The sequence below is a fragment of the Phoenix dactylifera genome, chromosome 15 (genome assembly GCF_009389715.1).
Source record: "Phoenix dactylifera cultivar Barhee BC4 chromosome 15, palm_55x_up_171113_PBpolish2nd_filt_p, whole genome shotgun sequence".
Taxonomy (NCBI): domain Eukaryota; kingdom Viridiplantae; phylum Streptophyta; class Magnoliopsida; order Arecales; family Arecaceae; genus Phoenix; species Phoenix dactylifera.
In genome coordinates, this window is record NC_052406.1 from 11,020,376 (window position 1) to 11,041,231 (window position 20,856).

The 20,856-nt window shown below is 41.8% G+C and overlaps 1 long non-coding RNA gene across 1 annotated transcript; it reads left to right on the forward strand.

Moving 5' to 3' along the window:
- Positions 1-829: 829 nt before the first annotated feature.
- On the forward strand, positions 830-6,357 carry LOC120113308. The gene is made up of 3 exons (XR_005515240.1): positions 830-1,061; positions 1,430-1,507; positions 5,899-6,357. It is a non-coding gene; the product is annotated as an uncharacterized LOC120113308 (long non-coding RNA).
- The last annotated feature ends 14,499 nt before the right edge of the window (positions 6,358-20,856 follow it).

A 20,856-nucleotide genomic window follows, 5' to 3' on the forward strand; every position in this document is an offset into this window, starting at 1 on the left:
TCGAAAATCCCAACTTAGCACAACATCTCCCACAATGTCCATAGGTGAATGTATTGGCATAAGAACATGTAGAAGTTAAAACAAAAAATATGAAGGCACAGAGAAAATAGCGATCATCATCTCAGAGATAAAGAGAGAATGATCCACAGGTGTAGTGAATCAAAGACAGAAGTCAAGTCTGCATCTGCATTAAACAAGATCGAATGCAAGGATCAAATTACAGATCTTTCTCTAATCACCAATATATCATCCGAAATCAAAATAGTGTAAATGGCTGCACAGATATACCCAAATGAAAATGAGGCAAACAACTGATATCATATCAAATAGCTGCATTCATAGGGAAAGGGCCAACTGATCGTGAATCACAAATCTTGACCTTAATCATTAGCAGGAAATCAAAAAGAACTTTCGGGCAAGATTCTCGTGCAAGATTGCAAAGTAAGTAACAGCAAGAAAAAACAAAAGAACAACACAACGAAAAAATGAAAACGTTGCAGCACTATCAAATTTTAAAAAAAACCTCTGCCAAGAAACATGAGAAATGGATAGCCCAATTCAAACTTAAAAACTAGCAGACATCCAATCAAAGAGTTCTCCATCATCAATCACTGGGGCAGAAAAAAGCTATCAAAATCCAAGAATTTTAAAAAATCACGTAAGGCAATATCCAGATCTAGGCTATCACAAAATTAAAACCCAAAAATCGTAGTTAGGGCACAATATAACAGTGAAATCACTGTATAACATCAAAATAGATCAGAAATCAAGAACGTATCAACAATCCAAAGAGAAAATAGGAGGAGGGGGAGGGGGGGGGGGGGGGGGGGGGTTACCATATAATGCCCAAGTCAAACTAGAAATCAAGATCTATCTGTAGAATCCAAAACACTAACACCGAGTAAATACCAAAACTACAAACTAGAAGAACTAAAGGAACAACCGAGGAAACAGAAAATAAAAATAGGGAAGCGAGGATGGATTAAGGAGAGCTGGGCGTCCTCATCGTCGTTCACAAGTAAATGAACTGGCTAAAAATCAGGCTCTCTCCTATAATACAAGTAAATGATACATGCTACATTATTATCGGCTATACTCATTTTAATTTGTCTTTTACTTCCTCATTATTTTTGTATGTTGTTATTTGGCAAGAATAAATTGATTTGGATCTGCATTCGGGCTCTATTTCGGATCTTGCTCGGGCTTGGGCTCAGGCCACATACCCGAGCCTAGCCCAAAAACTAAATAGGCTCTATATTTAAGTCTGAAATCGATCTGAACTTTTTTGGGCGTAGCCCGATGGGCTTCACGCCGGCCTGAGGTGGAGTATAATTTTGATTAATCTTCTCCAATTCCCTTATCGACAATTATACGACTTATAAGTTTTCGAGTTTATAATTTTTTGAAGTCCGACAAACTTGCATAACAGATGAAGCAAAGGAGAAATCCAGGATGCTTCGACAATTTTACCATATCGATGGGAGGAAAAGGAGTTGAGGGCAACAAGGTAGGTAATATGTGCTAATATGTTGTCACGCCCCCGCCTCTGCGAGGCACGTGAGGCACCTAGTGCCCACGTGGGGGCCACATGAGGGGGGAACACGGGGCTCCCCTGCCAGATATTGTCCGGTTCTGGGGCTTCACGCAAGCGTCCTTCACCCCTCCCCGGTTTTGTTTTCCTCCCAAAACGCGTCTGCAGGATTAGGAGACACCCGCCTCATATGCCCAGGCTCTAGAACGAGTCTTTCCGATGTGGGACTATTGGGCCTCACACCCTTCCCACCATCGGACAAGAGCCGTCCTCGGCTCTGATACCAAATGTCACGCCCCCGCCTTTGCGAAGCACGTGAGGCACCCAGTGCCCACGTGGGGGCCACATGAGGGGGGACCGCGGGGCTCCCCTGCCAGATATTGTCTGGTTCTGGGGCTTCATGCAAGCATCCTTCACCCCTCCCCGGTTTTGTTTTCCACCCAAAACGCATCTGCAGGATTAGGAGACACCCGCCTCATATGCCCAGGCTCTGGAACGAGTCTTTCCGATGTGGGACTATTGGGCCTCACACCAATGTCACGCCCCCGCCTTTGCGAAGCACGTGAGGCACCCAGTGCCCACGTGGGGGCCACATGAGGGGGGACCGCGGGGCTCCCCTGCCAGATATTGTCTGGTTCTGGGGCTTCATGCAAGCATCCTTCACCCCTCCCCGGTTTTGTTTTCCACCCAAAACGCATCTGCAGGATTAGGAGACACCCGCCTCATATGCCCAGGCTCTGGAACGAGTCTTTCCGATGTGGGACTATTGGGCCTCACACCCTTCCCACCATCAGACAAGAGCCGTGATACCAAATGTCACGCCCCCGCCTTTGCGAAGCACGTGAGGCACCCAGTGCCCACGTGGGGGCCACATGAGGGGGGACCGCGGGGCTCCCCTGCCAGATATTGTCTGGTTCTGGGGCTTATTTTTGTATGTCAAAATCTTGTGAGTAGGTACTCCGAGAGGGAGACTATTTGAAATCTCGGGGATAATATAACGGATGCATATTTTTTTAAAGTTTGAGGCTTCAAGTAAGTTAATTTCGAGGACGAAATTTTTTTAGGAGGAGAGAATGTAATACCCCTGAAAAAAAAAAAACCAAAAAAACAAAAAAAAAAAAGGAAAGGGGGACGGGCCGGCCCGAAAAGACCGGGCCCATCCCCTTATTACGATCGTGCCTTAGGCACGATCGTGGTGGATGAAGGGAGGGTGCAAAGGGGGAGGCGGCGGCGGCGTTGTTGGAGAGGCGACTCGCCGGAGGAGACCGAGCGCCGGAGAGGTCCGAGATCCGGCCGGCCGCGGGGGGGGGGGGGGGGGGGGGAGCCTTCCTCTTTCCTTCGGTGAAGACCCTCCGCAAGTTGCTCACAATTTCTCCGCCGATTCCTCGCCGGAAAGGTCGCCGGAGCACGCCGTCGGACCGAAGTAAGTGGGGCTCCCTTCCCTTATGCTTCATGTTCTGGATTTTGGGGGCGTTGGAGGGGTTTTTGGCCGGTGAAGCCGTCGGAGAGGGATCCGAAACAGGGTACCCCTGTTTCGGCCCCTCTCTTTCGGATTTCGCCGCCGCCGGCCGTCGGGTTGGCCGGATCTATGGTTTTGGGGGTTGAATCGGGACTGTGGGTTGGTTGAGAGGGATTTCTAGGGTTTTAGAGGGGATGGGAAGAGGTGGACCGAGATCTCCTTCCTCGTGATCCCATCTCCTTTCCTTCCCCTCGTTGGTTGGCCGCCGGCCGACCACCGTCGCCGGTGGTGCCGCAGTTGATGGCCGTCACTGGCCGGCCGTCGTCGCCGAGGATGGGCACCTTGGTGGCTGTGCCACCCTGATCCAAGAAGAGAGGGAGATGGATCGGTTCCCCCTGTTTTGAGAAGGAGGAAGAGTTTTCTCTCTCCTCTCTTCTCTCTCCTAGGTTCTCTCTCTTGTTTATTAGTTCCTCTCTCTACTTGGATTATTTCTCTCTCCAGTTTCTCTCTCTAGATTGGAGTTTTCTCTCTCTAGTTTGATACGAGGAGACCATGGTTTGTAAGGATTGCTGGATAGTCGTAGGTCAATGGAGGGTTTTGGGTTGTCAGATACTCTGGATAATTTTTAATATTGTCTTGATTCTGTAGGGGGACAATCTATTGGACGAGAGGACGCTGAGCGGAGTCCTGCGCATTCCGGTTCATAGATCGCCGTGAGGACGGTGATTAGTTTGTCTGAGTTTTCAACAAAGGGTAAGAATCCTTGTACGCCAATCCTGCATAATATAAATATTTTTATACTTATATATGTATAATATGCTACGATCTGAATTAATATGCTATGATCCAGACAAATCAAAATTGTTATATTAAACTATATTTTGATTGTGTTGGCTTGTGATTGATATTATGATGTATGCATGTGCATAACCTACACCTGTATAATTGGATTTATGGATGTGGTGCTATAGACTAACCTTGTTAATATTGGTTGCCCCGTCACGGGCTGGAAACGTGACCGGATTAGTCTATAGTTGTAAATAAAAGGGATTGATGTGTGGATGTGAAATTGATTAAATGAACATTGACTTTGGGCCGTCTCGTTATTATGGGTTTGCCCGTCACAGGCTCTAAGTGTGACACTATTGGTTTGCCCGTCACAGGCTCTAAGTGTGACAATGTTGGTTTGCCCGTCACAGGCTCTAAGTGTGACACTATTGGTTGCCCGTCACAGGCTCTAAGTGTGACAATGTTGGTTTGCCCGTCACAGGCTCTAAGTGTGACAATGTTGGTTTGCCCGTCACAGGCTCTAAGTGTGACACTATTGGTTTGCCCTGTCACGGGCTGGAAACGTGACCGGGATTTGGCCCAAAGTCGGAAAGATAATTGATCCGGATCAAGTTAATATAGAATGTAAAGAAAAAGCATTGAAAACATTAATGAAGATTTATGAGCTATCGTATGCTATATCATTCTTGCGTGGTTGGACTTTCATTGATATTTGACGTACATACTTATATTGATTATTTGAGCCTTTTGATAACCGGTTTATGATTTCATGAAATGTGCGTTGATTTGTCGTGGCTTTCAAATTCATATTATTATTGTGTTGGTATGGATGTGTAGGGATTCTTACTGGGCTGTAAAGCTCACCCCCTTTTTCTTCTTTTTCTTTACCAGAGTTGCAGGATGCATAGATTTGGATGGAATGTGCGCAGAGTGCGAGTACTTGAGTTATTAGTTAGTTTGTTTATCCTTCTTTGATGTCGATGAACATTTGAAGACTTTGTAATTGAACCAATTTGTTTATTCGGACATATCGGATTTGTCTATTTGAATTATTATATTAGTTGTGGATTTATTGGAATTTTTGTTAATCATAGGCCTTGCATGATCTCTAGGGCACTGCTCTTGGGCTCATGCGGCCGGTCGCATACCGGACCCGGGTGCTGGGTTCGGGGCGTGACATATGTACTTCACAACATTTCTGTACCCAAAAAATATATATAAGGTTTTTTAAGAAAACTGAAACGGTCATTTGAAATATGACAGTGATTGCAACGATTAAGAGTACAACTCTAGGATATAAAATAATGCAAGGACATATACTATGTGGTCGGCAAAGTTCTTCAGAAACTTAATTCACTTTAGATTTTCTGACAGTCTAATAATTAGTTTAGCCTCCATTGAATAAATGAAAAGAAATTTTAACGGACCACAAGTGATCTCAGCCTTGGGATATTTAAGCTTCAGTTGTAACATTTTTTACCTCACTCATTATTTTTGTTTGGAGGAGAAAGGGATCGGAAGAGCTTCACCCATATTTCATTAGGATCAGGTCGAAACTGATGATTAGAAACTAAGAATGACTTCAGTCAGTTGGCCCTAGTACGTGCCTCTTAAAATTTTTAGGATGGTTAATTGGTTATAATTGATATTTCTAAAAGTTCACTAAGCTGATTTTTTATATACAAAATAGTGCGACAATTAGTGACCCGAGAGGATAATTCATGCCATTTGATATGATGTACATTATCTCTAAACTATTTATGCATCGTTTATGCATCTAGGAATGATCATACTATTTTCAATGGTAAGCAATTTAAAGACAATATATCATATCCAACAACTTGGATCATTGATGCAAGGTTCTCGGTTATCTTATATGGACCAACTTTATTTAGGTTATTATGTGGTTGCCTATATACTAGCACTATTCTACCTTATATGCTCTAGTATTTGTCTCATTACTTGTTTGCAATTCGTTGTTAGAGTGGTCCAAATGTAGAAAGCAAAAATGCATGGATATCAAAGCATGTGACCTTGTAAACTACCAGTAATCATGCAGCCATTTGTCCAACTTGGTCATAATGGATTGAGGAGAGATTTGTCCGGAAATCGATGGCAGGTGCGGATATCACAAAAATAGGGGATGGAGCCAATGAACGACGAAACAAGGGAGGGTTTTTGGGGCGGCAAAATTCGATGGTCTCTAGCAAGAGCCAGATCCGCGACAAATGCAAGAGAAAGTTGGGAAAGAGAAAACAGAGGGGTGAAGGTATCGATTACCTTATCGTGATTATGGGCTTATTTGGATTGATCATGAGTTGATCATGATGTTTGTGATTAGATTATGGTATTTATAATTGGATTTGCATGGATTTAGATTCTTATTTTGGTCAGAACATTAGGAGTTAAATAGAGAAAGTACGTGAGGATCCATAAGAACATTTATTTAGGGAAGTTGAAGATCAAGATAAGGGCAAATGGTCAAAATCTGGTGTACTCAGAAGCCATGTGACAAAGATGACTGCATTCCTGAAGTCTTTTCTAGTATAGCACGCTGACATGATGAAACATTCAGATCTGTCCGAGCTCCATTGTCATCCTTATAATAACACCTTCCATCATACTGGAAGACAATCTAACCTAGCCTGAGTTCATCATCCCATGACTCAAGCTCAGCTCTTCTACAAATACTATGGTGGTGTTTGGTTATCCAAATGGGATCACTAAGATGATCCTTATGCTGAAATAATCCAATTCCCAATGATCTAAGATCATCATATTTGGTATGCTATGTTCTAGTGATTGAAAATATCCAATTTGATATTCTATCAAATTCCAAGATTACTAACCATATAATGCAAAAACTACCATTGATATATTCCATAAAAATAATTTGTTAATCCTATAAATTATTAATTTTATACAAATATATTCCATGTTATTATAGAATTAATATTTTCATTTACAGATCTGAATTTTGGGAAGTTGAAGATCAAGATAAAGGGCAAATGGTCAAACTCTGGTGTACTGAGAAGCCATGTGACAGATGACTGCAGTCTTTAAGTCTTTAAGGAATCCTTTTGTGCTCAGTTCTAGTATAGCACGATGACATGATGAAACATCCAAAATCTTAGCAGAAAATCATTTTCCCATGGTGAAAACAACAATCAAATTGAATTGAGAATAGAGGAATTAACAATGCATTTATGATTTTCGAAATTTCAAATTGGAACCAAGAAAAGAAAATCCATTGCTTTCATAGCTTGTTATAGCAGTCCAAGCGTATGAATTCTGGGTTAAGGACGATGTACTCATCAACTGCTTGTATGTTTAACAATGCTGATCGAAATGCCCTTTTGGTTGCATATTACAGATAAGCAGCGTTATAATAAGAAAGGATCAAGAAAGTCATGAACATACAGTCTCATGATTTCAGGAATACTGTGTTGCAGATTACTTCTTTAATTGAAATATAATCTCTCTTATATGAATACAGAAGTTAATGCAGAGGAATAGAAGCATCACTAATGAAAAGGAATCGACAATTTCATGGACATGCGATATGATGATGGCGGAAACACTGATTTGCAGATCATTTCTTGAATAAAATACAGTCTCTCTTATATTAAAGCAGTTGGAGATTCCATTATTATTATGCTAGCAATCTCAAAATATACTCTTTTTTTCCCCTTTATTCTCCACCTGTCCAAAGGGATAGAAATCCACTTGCCCGTCCTTGGTTACCAACTACGTCCCAACAGGCATCCTATGAACACCACGAAACTTATTTACTAGCATAAGCTTATATTATGGATTCCAAGGGAAAATTTTAGAACTAGCAGTCAAAGGAGTAGCGAGATAAACTGCCAATTTGTTAATGAGTTATAAATCAAGCATAGGATCCTATCCAAAGGGATTGGGTGCGAGTGTGTCAAGTGGAGTACAACATCTGAAACAAACCTTTTTAAACCTTTTCAACTGCAGTTTTATTTCTGACGTTGATTGTCATCCTTTTCAGACCACACGGGTTCGTCAAAAGAAATCTAATAAGCAGAATCAAACACTCCCAGTAGTTCACAAATAATGTACAACTGTTAGATGATTCTTCATACATTTTGAGGGTGTCAGTTTGTCCTAATAATCCACCTGAAACAATTCTGCTAATTCATATATAAAGCTAGTCTTAGAATTTGAATATATGGGCTCCTCATCAACCTTATATTAAACAAATGTTTAGAAGTAATCAATGATAATTTTATATGTTATTTTATGTTTCTTGAAAAAGAAATGGAGCGAGGCTCACTTGCATTCAAATTGCCGAAGCGGAGATTTTTGAGAATGTACTATTCAAGAATCAAACCAAAGCCTTGGGTTGCTAAGTGGAAGGGCGTAACCATTAACGTAAGCCCTAGTTCATCATAGCTCTCAGTTGCTTTGGGATTTGCAAGTGGGAGGGTTTCTCAAGTGGTGAAGTTCGTACACATGAGTACTTGTTTCTTGAGAGTGATTGCCAAAAGTTCACTATTGGGATTTAGAGAAATCACAAAAATTTCACTGTTTATAAACATTTGGAAATAAAAATATGCAGGAAAAAATGGGGGTAAATGCAAATAATGTAGGCTAAAGGTATGTTTACATATTTGAAAACATAAGAATGAAAAAACCTAGCAAAAAGTACCCACCATTGGTGATCATATATATTTTTAATAAATTGTAAAATTCAACAGTGCTTAAATAATTCATGAATAATACATCACCGATGAAGTATTTAGAAAACTATTCAGCAAAGGAAACGTTCATGAATAGGTCAACTTTTTTTTTTTTTTAACAATTCTGAAAATATCATCACTATGTTTAAGAAGGTACTTAATAATATCAAGTTTAAGCACCCGCTAAGGCTCTAACCATTGCTTGCTGTATGACTTGTACCATCTCATACTGACTATACTGTATTTTATCAGTAAGGCATTGATGGGTTTGGATCAGTATCCGAGCTGCCGGGTACGTGCCTTTCTAAATTGAATAGAACCATTATGTACCATCCAATATCTAGCTTTTTTTTGATACAGAATGCGTATTGTTATCAACCATATTGTACCGAATCAATAATGTACTAATATAATTTTTTATATAGATTTTGTGGACCCTGGTTCTAAGTTCTAACCACTAACAAGATTTCATCATTGCTTCTTGCTCAAGTGAAAATGATGGAGCCCAACTTGGCTAGTCAAACTGAGTGGTATCATTGCATAAGTTGAAAGCATGCTTTGAATTGTTGGTGGACTCTGTTTCCTTTACCACAGCCTTTTGAGCAGAGCCAGGTTTTGGGCACACCCGTCCCTGCCTTTCTCCTTTTATTTTCCATTTGCTTTCATTTTTCCACAGCCTTTCATGATAGAGGATAGGCCTGCGTTATTGGTACAGGGAGATGGGGCTGTTGTAGGATCCTTTTACTTTTTCTTCTACTGGCATTCCATTTATTGGTCTTTCGAAAGGTCACATGTGAAAGGTGAGTACATCCATGTGGCATTCGACATAAAGAGCTTGTACTGTGTGCAGCTCATGCATGCTACAATGGCATGTCATGACATCATGGTGAGTCATCATTCCATCGTGCTTCTTCAAGAAAATCACAATCTGATGCAGCCAAATCATGCAAAAGGCTAGTAGACGTACTAGGTTTGGCAACTCCGACTAGCTATAAAAGTATGATGAAATGCATCTTAGAATCTTACTGTTTGTAGGTTTTTTAGTAAGTGTGAGTTGCATGACCAACAAGTTAAATTTTTTGTTCTACTCTTCAATGCATTACTCTGACGTTTCATGACAAGCCCCTTCATTGCCCCAGGTTGCCTCGGCCAGGAATGCAGCGGCAATTGCAGCAGGTTGAGCATTTTTGTTTCTGAAGGAAGTCAGTATTTAATTTCCTTCTTTACTTGTATGATCTAAGTACTGAAAATAAACAACTAAAGATTTATATTTAACCAATCATCCCTGAGGGTTCTTGTTCTCATCCATACAAGAAGTTACCAACTCAAGTGAATCCCTCGAAGAATCGCAGTGACTGAATCTAGTCTTCCTCTCACACTTTTGCAGCAAGTTGTACCTATAATGGAAGGGTTGAAGCATGTGTAGAACCCGTACGAAATGGTCGGTGCCCGGTTCGCCCGGCTGTGCTCTCCGTTACGGCTGGATGAGGAAAAGATCTACATCGCTATCCAAACATTAAGAAGCTCTTTTCACATTAATGCAATATGCCAATTGAGTCTCTGAGAGTTCTGTACGGCAGAAACCTGCAAGAAACCGGCTTTTCTACCAAAGGATGCTGCATGCTTTAGAAGCTTTATAAAAGGATCTGAAACTATGAGGATTCTTCGGAGGAAGTGACCCAACTTGCTTTCCTTTGGAAGAAAATTCTGTTCGGCGAGTCATCTCATGAGAAGTTATCCTCTCTTATCATTTCTTGCTTTGTCCAGTTCGAGATGTTGCTCATTTTGGAAAATCAGATGTGCAAACTTCCTTACCTCTGCTTTTAGATTTTTTTTTTTTAAATATAATGAATATTCTTTTTTTATTATTTTTCCCCGCTCGGGAAAATCTAAGCAATAATTAAGGCGAAAAAATATTCAATCAGAAAAAAAAAAGACTAAAGATCACATTGTTCAAAAATAGACCCATGGGGCTCTTGAACTAGTCCTCGCTAGCTCTTCCAATAAAATAGCTAGGCCGTAGGGGAAACAAATATGGGAATGCTATCAAGAATACTATAGGAATGCTATGAATTATATGACTAATATTAAACTAAATAAAGAAGAAGGGAAACAAATAAAAGAAAACAGCTGGAACAAGTTTTGGTCCAATGGCCTGGCCCCTCACTCAAGGGCTTAATCTTGGGAGAGTTCTAGGATCAAAATTCCGGCAGTACTTAAAAAGATGGAAAAAAAAATTACAAAAATCTTTCTAAAAACTAGGAATAAATTATACTTACACCAAATAGCTTGAAAACAAAAAGATGCTTACCCTCTCTAAGATTTATTTTTATTCAATATTTTTGATCCATAACTTAATAAAACATTAACCAAACCGCTAACCTTAAATTGAACCCAAATACCATGTTAGAAAAAATTTAAAAATGATTAAAACAACCTTAAGTGATATAATAATCATCTAAGGGCATAAGAAAATATGTGCAAGTTAGGTTTTATAACCTTAAGGGCAATTTTAACTTTTCGTATGAGGTAAATGATTTATCTAATACTGTTAATTTAACTAGGTGTAAGTGTAGGTTTTACAAATTATTGGATACAAGCGTAATAAGCGTAAACCTCAGCATGATTTCTATAATTTACTCAAAATAAATGTAATGCACTTAAAGAATATTTAAGGACTCGTTTAGTTCACATTAAGATTTTTTTCTTGCAAGCATGTTTTTTCTAAAAGTGGTATATGATGCCTAGAAAAGTGGTTTTTGCATAGCTGGCTGATTATGGAAAAGTGACATATTTCAAAGTTGCTAATTTTGGTTGAGCACCTAATTTTTCGAAAAGTTATTTAAAATACATATTATGCCCTTGATAAAGAAAAAGACTTTATCCGTTTTATCTAAAAGCATACAAGCACTTGTAAAAGGAAAATAAAAAAAATGATCCCCATTCCCAGTCGGTGGGAATTGGACAATTCAATCTCACATGGATTTTTCTTTTCCATAAAATGTGGAAATCTTATTTCTAAATCATCTCTCTTTTTTGAAAACTTTAACTAAAAAATAAAATATTTCTTTATTTTCTCGCTGGCAACACTTTTCCAACTCATATTCTTTTGAATCAAATGAGTCCAAAAATAATGATCCTCGTAAGAGTAATATCAACCAACTTCTCGTAAGCAAGATGCTAAAACAATGATACCTATGAAAGAGTTATGCCGACCAACTTCTTGTATGCAATATGCCTTAAAACAATGCCTATGTAGGCAAACCACATGACAACGTGCGTGTGGATAAACATGGACTTAATTCAGACTAGCATGGCCCCGATTAGACCCGGAGTGATCTCCCAAAAGAAAAGGAAAAAAAAAAAAAATCAGTATATCTGGAGCCGGCATGATAAACCTTCTCGGTCAGCTTAGCCCTAGCCATGTTTTGAGTCACATTTTGGTTGGATTTCAAGTTTCACGGCCTTCTCGGTCAAATCGAGTCGACCGTTCGGTACCTGACTTGGTCGAAGCCAAGGTCCCAGCTTGGGACCATAAGTGACCCCTGGCCTAGATTTCAGGCAATGATGGGGGGTCCAATTCCAAACTGGGTCAGTCATGGCAGGATCTAGCACATGAATGCATGACGCGTCCCTCCATGGACATGGCATCCCATGTCATATATAGGGGAATGCGACATGGGCCCCTCCAGGCCTCATAAAGATGGTACAGGGCAACGTGGCATCACTGTGACTCTTCAGCACAGCGTATGCGAGGGACACGGCCTAACATCCATGCTTTTAGTGGACGTATGGAAAAATAAAGACAGCCATGGTCCCATGTGTTTCACTTAAAAAGCATATTATTCCCTTCCGGCCCATTTGTCTTCTTCTCAAACACCTATAGGATCCTAAAACCAGGACCTTTCTTTCTTTCTTTCTTTCTTTCATACTCTCTTTCTTTTAAAAAAAGAAAAAGCCTAGGCATGGGTGCACCTTTGAATTCGATCCTAGATCTTGATACCAACAACCTAGAGGCAAAAATAATCCCGCACTGAGTGTTATTATATTGGCTTTAATTGCCCCGGGTTTTAATATACTAATGGATGGCTACAGACATTCTTTTATGTTTGGTTTTGATATACTCACTGGCTTATTCCCCAGGACTACCAGTCTCATTGAATAGAAAAGATAAAGCAAGATTGAGAATCCAGGTGCCGGATTAGGACTGAGGTAGGAGATAAAATATGCTTGGAAGCAGAGGATAATTCTAAAAAAAAACAAACCTTGATGTATTTTGACCGGCTAGGACTTGAGCAAAGCCAGGTTGATTTGGCCATGATGAAGGGAATGGTCCTTAAAGTTGTCAATCATGGCAGGGTCTGCTTTTTGGTCATGTGATTTTAGAACCTTGTCAGTTAGATCAAAAGCGATGCGTTTGCAGAATATAATGTCTGATTTAATTTTACCCTGGACTGCTTCCTTAGTTGCCTCTGGTACCTGAATTGGGCCTAACATTATTTTAAATAATGTGTTCATAAACATCATTTTCTCCTTTCTGTTCCATTGAATGATGAAGTTGGTGTCTCTGCATCAGCTAAGCCGATCGATAAACTAGACGGTGAAAACCGGTTAAATGATGCTGGATCCATCCTGGAATTTCGCTCGGATCAACTTTGGTAGTCAAAATGTATGCCCTAATATACTGAAAGCCAACTGTTAGCTTCTTTTTACCAATTAGGGAGGGTCAGTTAGTCTGTGAACTCTAAACCAAGCCTCATCATTTGGTCAAATGATGCTAGGCTAAGGGACATATTAAGGGGCAAATCTATGAGAGAAATAAATGCTCATTTAATAGAATTACTGAAGAAAATTTTGCCAGTTCCATTCAAAAAAATATAAAAAGGTAGAAACTCTATTTGTCAAGGGATGTCTAAGCAACTCTAGAAGCACAAGTACTAAAACAGTAGTGAATTCAGGCTGTGGGCTCAAGTTGCAGCTGCCCCTTGAATGGTTACCTGGATTTACATATACTTTATAACTTCAATAATTTACTCCTTTTATAGAACAGAGAGGAGAAATCATTACCTCCTTTATGAAGTTATCTCTGATATTTGAGACCCATTGGAAGATCAGCTCTTACATCTGCTTGCACCCTCCAGTATATATATAGATATATCACCGATATGAGAAAACTAGTTCTACCTCAGAAATTAGGACATCAATCAAATTAGCAAAGATGATGGTCTTAATAAGAGTATATAGCCTATATAGATCGATGAATAGGAAAGAAAAAAAAACTGGATTTACTGTTCATACTATTGAGGAGCTTAACATGCTAACTACTCACTCTGTTAGTTTAACAAACATGATTCTAGGGTTTTCCCTTTTGTTTTTTTAAGCGTCATGGCCCTCAATAATTAGAGCAAAAGGTAATATATAAAGAACCCAATGCAGAGATGTGCAGTTAAAAGCGAGAAATGAAGTGAATGGGAAAATGTAAGGCCCGAGGCAAAGGGAGATGTACTCCATAAAGAAATGATGCTTTTGGAACTAGATGTAGGTTAGTGGGCATGCTGGATCAGTAAAGAAAGGAGGGTGCATAAAAAGCAAGGGCAAGCTTGCCCATACTCTATTTCACATTCTCCCAGCCTCTTTATCTGACATCAAGGATGTGGGCCTCAGCTTATTATAATAGAAATTCTTTTGGAAGCATCACAATTACCAAAAACCCAGTCACCAAGCAACCTCTCTCTCTCTCTCTCTCTCGCTACACAGACATCATGTATCCATGTGTGCATGAAAGCTAATTCCTTGGATCATGTCTCATAAGGAACAAAAGTTGTACGTAACCGGACAGGTTATCTATGAAATCTCATGGAGTTATTTGCATTAGTTTTTTTTTTCTTTCTCCATGGGTACCCTGGATGTCATGTAACTTAGCATTTTGGAGAACAAGTTTAGCAAATAGAGTTGATTTGGTATTTAAATATGTTATAGACGAACTAGAGGGAGACTATCGTATGCTAATATGTCGAGAATTCACTAAATCATTACTACATGGTTGTCATCCATCTCCCACAAACTGTGGCTTGCCTTTTATATATGCTCTTTCTTTGAAATCTTTCTAGTCTCTCCCCTCTTACTTATTGAGCGTCTATAGCTTATTTCATGCAACATTAAGTGCTCTCATGCCATTATGAGCAATGCGAAGGGCACTCTTTTTGTGCACATTAAATTTTCTCTTGAACTAGGAGTCGGAATTTCTGCGGTGTGCACCATAGAGAGTTGTAACCGACAGCTATCACACAAAGTGCAACATGTATAGCATGCAATACCATATCTTATTTTAAAAACCATCTATCTCTGTGATTGGATGGGGTGCAACCATCTGGTGTTGTACATATCTCTCTACAGTATAAAACATGCGCTGCAGAGGATCCAAACTCTACGAACTAGCGTAATACATGCATAAAAGGTGGTTGACTATTTGAGTAGCCAAGCCCACATTAGCAAGCCAGAAAACTTTTTGCTGGCATGAGAGAGCCATGCCCAAAGCAATTTTCTTACTGCTCAAAAAAAAAAAAAAAAAAAAAACTTTCCTATAATGCAAAGAGCTCATTTATCCATTAGCCTATAATCTGTATCTATCTCCTCCTCTTTCTTTCTTAGATACTTAATTTTGATCCATAGCCCACCACTTTCCTCGTGACATTTTGGTTAAGCATACAATGCATTAAGCTACAGATGTTGTTCCCTTTATCCATCCAATTTCTATAAGAAAATGATGGCGTTTTGAGCGTGTACCTTACATGTAAAATAACCATTCTCCTTTGTATATAGTCTCACCAATATTAAACCTAAACAAAAAGGTTTACCAGTCCTGGACGTGCCAAGAGTACCAAAACTGTGTGATGTTAGTGGAACGAGAAATTTACAGCATACCAACAAAGTCACAAAGAACTTCTATTCAAAATAAAAGTAAAACGAAATAAAACAAAGCCTGAAAGAACAACCTTGAACACATAAAAATCTTCTTTTATGAGAAGTAGGAACGTTTATATTTCTCGCTTACAAATCCTGGTTTTAGACATCATTGCATGGTGACAGCGCTCGAATATATAGAATGGGACATGTGTTTGTCCTCCGTAAGCTGGCCATCATCTTGATACGCAGCAGCCAACGCATCCACGTCTGACGTCTCAATGTGTGTTCATAAATGCATGGAAAATCTCTATCTTGGTCAACGGCTCTCCATCTCTTTTCTTCAGCTCTACTATGGGGCTTCGGCAGGGATGCCCGTTATCTCCGTATCTGTTTATCATTTGCTCTGATATCTTGTCTCGGGCATTGCGGGCTGCGTGCGCCGCCGGTGAGCTGGGGGCCTATGTCCCAGCTCCAGGGGCCCAGCCGATATCACATTTACTCTTTGCCGATGACTGCCTCCTCCTGACCCGGGCTCGCGTAGCGGACGCTCAGGCTATCAGGAGGGTTTTGGCTGCCTACTGCACGGTATCCGGTCAGAGAGTGAATGGCCAGAAATCCTCCATCTCCTTCAGCCCTAGCACATCACTCGGGGTTCGACGGGGGATTCGGAGGATTCTGGAGATGCCCGAGCAGGACGGGACCTGGACCTATCTGGGTGTTCCGATCTCGGGTAGGAGATTGCGAGTTTCTGAGTGCACCGGGCTGGTGCAGCGGGTTCAGAGTAGACTAGAGGGCTGGCGGGCAGCGTCCCTGTCTATGATGGGCAGAGTCATGCTGATTCGATCTGTACTGGGCTCCATGCCCATCTATCTTATGGCAACTACGGTGGTGCTAAGGTCTGTTTTATTGAAGATTGAGCGACTTCTTCGGGGCTTCTTATGGGGCTCACATGGAGGGGGTCGTGGGGTGCACATGGTGGCATGGGAGCGTATTTGCCTCCCCCTCAAGGAAGGTGGTCTAGGGGTGGTGTCTCTCCTGGAGAGACGAGAGCTACTTCTTGCCCAGCATGCTTCCCGTCTCATCCTGGAGCCGCAGGGGCTCTGGAGTCGGATTATGACTATCCGCTATGGGGGGCAAGCCCGGAGGGCTGGGCCCGAGGAGGGCGGAGATGTTCCTTTCTATGGCGTGAGATAGCGACGTACGTGCCATTGGTGTCGAGTCACACCCGATGGCTGATAGGCGACGGACGTAGCGTCGATGTAGCTGTAGACCCATGGGTCGACGGCCTCCCGCTGCGGCTCTGGCCGACTATGGTTAGTGTCGAGGCTGGGGAGGGTCTACAGGTTTGTGATCTCATGACCCCCGGGGGGGCTGGCTGGGATGAGATTCAGTTGGCCCGTTTGTTCGGGCAGCATTTGGCGGAGCGGGTCCGCTCACTACCGTTACCACGGAGTGGCGGACCAGATATACGTGTGTGGGGTTCCTCGACCAGATCCAGGGTCAGGATGGGCGATCTCTCCCATATCCTTCGGCAGGATTACGAGCCTGGCCCTGATTTTGCCTGGATCTGGCGATTGGGGCTCCACCCGAGGGTTGCGTTGTTCCTCTGGAAGGTGGCTTGGGACCGTCTCCTTACGAGAGCTGTACTCGCAGGTCGAGGTGTGAGGATCCCATTGGTGTGTGGGGCTTGTGGTGTGGCCGAGACGGTGGACCATGCCCTGTTTCGGTGCACATGGGCTAGGGGCACTTGGCGGCTGGCAGGGGTCCCACCGGTGGTATGGCGATGTAGGGACCTGTTCTTACAGGCCATGCGTCAGGGATCGGAGTCCCTGGTGCTTCGTCAGGAGGTTGTCCGAGCTACCTACATTGCCTACCAGATCTGGTTGGCCAGGAATGCTCGCACCTTCAGTGAACGACGCATGTCGCCGCGATTTGTTGTCGAGAGTGCCCACGTTCAGGCGGCCGAGCTGTGTTACACTATCCCTGTTGGAGGGACCTTGATAGCTCGGGACACCTGGGGTTCCCACTCTGCTTCGGCAGTCTCTCGTACGGTGTTTTTCACCTGGGAGCCCCCCACCCCCGAGTTTCCTCAATGTCAACTTTGATGGGTCTGTTTTGGATGGTGGTATGCGGGGAGGCGCGGGTTTTGTTATCCGGGACCCGTATGCCAGGGTTGTGGCTGCCAGTGGCAGTCAGTTATTTGACACTTCAGTTCCGAGTGCGGAGCTGACAGCAGCGTGGGCAGGCCTTCGCCATGCCCGGTGTGTCTTACGGGCTAGGTCCATTATCCTGGAGGGTGACTCAGCCACCGTTGTCAGTTGGATCCAGGGGGGTCCAAGGCGTGGCGGTTGTGACCATCCCTTGCTCCGTGACATTTGGGTTATGGCGAGGGATGGATGGGCTTTTCAGGCCAAGCATATTTACCATGAAGGTAATGGTGCTGCGGATTGGATAGCTGCGTATGTAGCTTGTCACTCCGGAGGCACCTTATGGATTGGCGATGGGGAGTTGCCCTTGGCACTCCGAGGTATACTATTTTTTGTCTTTATTGAGTGTATTCGGTCCCGTCCGGTCTGATCCACCCGCATTAGCAAAAAAAAAAAAAAAAAAAGAGCTAAGGAAAAGTCCTCAGTTCTTCGGATGGTACTTGCCATAAATACAGAGCCATCCAAGCAAGAGCCCACCAATCCCCAGAGAGAAGAGCACATTGATGATATAGATCACATCTGTCCTCATACTGTTCCCATCTAAATAGAAAACATGCTTGCTTAGAGAGAAATTAGCGAAGATGATGCACTGAGTGGCAACTGCATGGTTGTGGTTATCTTTTTAACATTTTTATGTGCGTGCGCTTAAATATTAATATTGCACATATAATTCTATTTGCAATCATAGGTCTCTTAAGAGTACTTCAATATGGCATCGAGTCAAGAAGAACGGCCTACAAATGTTTATAATTGATGTAAATAGGAGTAATCAAGTATGAGGATCGCATTTGATTTGCCAATTAGCAATGTAATTATATTCATGAAATTAGTATACCAGAAATATTAAGTTGTTCATGTGAAGTAATAGCAGTTGCTGCTTTAGTTTTGGAATATGCGAGGTTAGAATAACAGGCTGCGATGCTTTATAAGAGATTAAAAGAAATTGATAAAATACATGTGCAACTCTTTAGTCTTAACTTTCAACTTTAAAAGAAAATCATAAGGAGAACAAGAATGGTCATAAACCCTATGCTTAGTAAAGTTGAAAATGTTCGAATAAGAGCAAAACAAAAATTGTGAAAGATAACACTCAAAATGTGACTTATTGAAAGTTTAGGAATGTAAATTTTGCATTTTAGATGGTTAGGATATTTGTGCTGCCAATAATGGACGGATCTATTAGCCTGATGGGCGGCATGCGACTTCTTGTGTTTGTATATATGTTTACGAGGAAAGCAATGTTTATGTAAGCAGAGTGAGTGATTATTCTTTAATTCTTGAAAGAAGGATCACTAAGCAGCAATGACTATAAAATTTAAAAGGTGAAACAAATTAACTATTTTTTATTAGGACTATAATTTCTTGGAACGGGGTTCTTTTCGGGTTCCCTTGCCACGATGGGACATGATTGGAAAAATTGAATTATTTTCAACTGATCATAATGGGTGTTTCAGGTGAGTATTATGGTATTGCGTGGCAATGTCTTCCCTTTCTTTGAATTTTCTCCACATCCCTATGCACATGCGGCATGATTACGCGGCTATAGTACATGATAACGGCTCTTATCTATTGAGTTCAAGCATAACAAATTACATAGGAGAGGGAAAGTCATGTGACCTTTGTGGATAGACTAGGTGGGATCGAACATGGAACACATATCAGACTAGTAATCTTTGCTTGTTAAAAACAAACAAACAAAAAAAAAAGTCAGACTAGTATTCGGTATTGACTCGTGTATTTCACTTAAGTCAAATTTTGTTTGGCAACCAATTGCATGCTGCAAACACATCTGACCATGTTTAGAGAGGAGGCTTTATCTATATATATATATATATATATATGTGTGTGTGTGTGTGTGTGTGTGTGTGTGTGTGTGTTTGTGTGTGTGTGGAGAATTTACACTACTCTGGTATGAATATATTTAAAAAAATTAAAAAACAACATATCTCGGAAGACCCTCGGAACAAGTGTTAAGTCGGTCCTGAGCACATAATTTGAGTGATGAGCCATGAAGGATCTCATACAGTCCATAGCGTTATTCGCCTTGCGGTAGATATGTCTTGCATCAAAGAAGATGCTCCCTTTCATCAGACTCCGAATATTCTATACCAGGGGATGTGCACTCACTCCATGGATCCAATTAATCACCGTACCAAAATCGCCCTCAATTAGGATGGAGCTAGCTTTTAGAGTGTGCTGCACATAGCTGATGCTTGCTCAAGAAGCTCTCAACTTCGCTCCTAGGATCGAGGTGTCAAAAATTGGACTCCCGCCAACTATTATGAAACTAGAGTCCAAGCCTTTAATCACAAATCTATCTATGCCTCTGTTGCCACTATCTAAAACATAGTTGTTGAAGTTAACCTTGAGGAAACTCAGGAGAGGAAGCTCCCAAGAGACGAACATCGTCCGAAATGCTGCAAGAGCTAGTGAGAAGATTCAGATGCCCTAAGCTGTCAAAGGTTCTCCAACAGCATATAAATGAATGATCTCAGCAGCTTGTACAGGGCCTTTTCCAATGTAAATCTTAGTGGCTAACTGCTCTCTCTGAATATTTAGGCATTCTGGGCCAGTATGATAGGCCACATAAGTAGCTATAATGGCCATAGATCTGGATAGCATCCTGGTAGAGCTTCTCCTTAGGTAGTCCAAGAAGGTATCAATTGGACCGAAGCACCTCTTGAGGGACACCAGCTAGTCTCTACACCAGGACCGCGTTCTCATACTCAAAGAAAAAATGGTCAACAAACTCCTCCACCTCACAGTTGGTGCAGGTTGATAGAATGCTCAGCCTCTATCTACTCAAAACACCACTAGTCGGAATATGACCTTAGGTTGGCTTCCAAATAAATAGGACAATCCTCAGGTGGACATCAAGCCTCCAAATTCAAGCATAGTCCCACCCCTGTGCAAGCTCTCCCTTGAATAGATGATAAAGATCCCTGGCCCTTACTATCATGCTACAAGTAGATCTCTAGACCCTCACGTTGGGAACACTATGCCTAGAGATTGCGAGGGACTGCACTCTCTCGGCCAACTACCCTCCAAACAACTGGGTAACCAAGCTAGTGTTCCACCTCCTCTTCCTAGCTAGGAGCTGTTGCTGGGGGTCCAAACCGAGAACGATTGGCACAGCGGTGTGAACGGGGTTCCCTTTGAATTGCTTTGGTTGCGCTCCACCTTCCGCCGGAAAACCTGCAAGCAAGCCTCGCACCACCACTGGGGTAGTGGGGGCCCTCCGACGATCAAGTTAGA